The sequence below is a fragment of the Eumetopias jubatus genome, unplaced genomic scaffold (genome assembly GCF_037043125.1).
Source record: "Eumetopias jubatus isolate StellerSeaLion01/CBP00866 unplaced genomic scaffold, mEumJub1_p1.0 scaffold_3, whole genome shotgun sequence".
NCBI lineage: Eukaryota > Metazoa > Chordata > Mammalia > Carnivora > Otariidae > Eumetopias > Eumetopias jubatus.
In genome coordinates this window covers 33,017,818-33,019,531 of record NW_028274809.1, presented here as the reverse complement: position 1 = coordinate 33,019,531, position 1,714 = coordinate 33,017,818, and the positions used below count along the sequence as shown (strand labels likewise).

Genomic DNA, 1,714 nt, shown 5'->3' with positions numbered 1-1,714 from the left:
ATGCTCTTCTGAGTGAGCCAGTCAGATGCCCGTTTTATTCTTTTTAAACAGATATGCCTAGAATCCACCCCAGTACATGCTTCCTAGGTTCTCTCTGACACACGATCTTACCCTTTGTCTGATGTATAAGCCAGTGTTCTGCCCCAGGTTCAGACAAAAGGGGGTGCACTGTGTGTAGAGAATTTTATTTTATTATTTTTTAAAATATGGAACACTTCACGAATTTGAGTGTCATCCTTGCTCAAGGGCCATGTTAATTTTCTCTGTATCTTTCCAATGTTAGTATACATGCTCCCGAAGCAAGCACTGCATGTAGAGAATTTTAAAGCAATAATAAAACAACTAACTGTCTTCTGCTTTTTATTATCACAATGTGCTGGCAATTGTAAAAATGTCGGTAATAAATTCCTCCATTCTGCTGGGGGTGCTCCAACAGCAGCCTCTTTTTCTTGAAATGCCACTGTTAGGTTATTTCCTGTAGGAACTGAACAGGCATTTCTCTTCATGGGTCATGAGGAGTTTAATTTTCTTTATGGGCCTGGAGATAACGAGAGGAAATGGGGAGTTCTTCAGGATAATAGGCAGGTCCTTGTGATATAACTGACCCAAGAGAAGTTTCTGAAAGACTTTTCTGTGAGAAAAGGTAGCTTTCTTGACAAGAGGACAGATAGTGAGGTTCAGAGGAACTTGTGGTTTGGGCTGTGTCTTGCACTGACCAAACGTCCTGATCTCAGAGTTCTATTCTTTTCCAACAGTGCTCAGACTTTAGAATAAGAGACTTTGACAAGGTTGTGCTTTTTTTTTTTTTTTAAAGATTTCATTTATTTATTTGACAGAGAGAGACATAGCGAGAGAGGGAACCCAAGCAGGGGGAGTGGGAGAGGGAGAAGCAGGCTTCCTGCCGAGCAGGGAGCCCGATGTGGGGCTCGATCCCAGGACCCTGGGATCACGACCTGAACCAAAGGCAGATGCCCAACAACTGAGCCACCCAGGTGCCCCAACAAGGTTGTGCTTTTAAGCAGGAATTGAAACTCTACAACCTGTACAATTAGATTTTGGGGACTGATATTCAGCTCTATCAGTCCTGCAGCTGCACAAGATAAGAAATCCTTTTGAGAGCACCATAGAAGGTTTCTGGTTCTTCATCTCTACCTTATTTTGAGAATTCATGGCCCATGAGACCCCAGCAGGCCCAGGCCCAGGTCCCTTCCCCAGAAAAATACAGGCACTAAGAAAGAGGGGACTTCTCTCCTTCTGAAAGCACAGGCACCAAGAATCCTGGAATGCCGGGGTGCCAAAGGCCATGTGTCCCTTTTGGAGATACTCTGTTTGAGCACTAAGTCACTGCAGAGAAAGCGGTAGAGCCAAAAGACAGCAAGGAACAAAATCTTGATACCTGGGCCCTTGATTCAGCTGTTCCCCAGCTTCTTTCCTAGTCTCAGAAAGGACCTAACCTGAGTCCTCTTTGAGCCTTAAGCAGATGAGTTTCTGCAACCTGCACGTGAAAGAATCCTATCTTTCACTATTTTATAACAATTCTGCTGGTGAGCAAACACCTGAGAACAGACAAGAGGAGACAGCTCACAGGTTCAGTTGGCCACACTCGGGCGCCTACCTTACAAGTATAAGGACGGTGACAAGCTTCCCTGTTTCTGGGATTGCAGGGCCTTCTCCCTCTGGGGTCCCCCACGGCCCATGACAGTTGTCCTCTCCC

General features: G+C 45.4%; 1 non-coding gene across 1 annotated transcript; it reads right to left on the bottom strand.

The window, feature by feature from the left end:
* Positions 1 to 200: 200 nt before the first annotated feature.
* LOC148164682 (U6 spliceosomal RNA) lies at positions 201 to 307 on the bottom strand. The gene has a single exon (XR_015767950.1). It is a non-coding gene; the product is annotated as a U6 spliceosomal RNA (small nuclear RNA).
* Between the last annotated feature and the right edge of the window lie 1,407 nt (positions 308 to 1,714).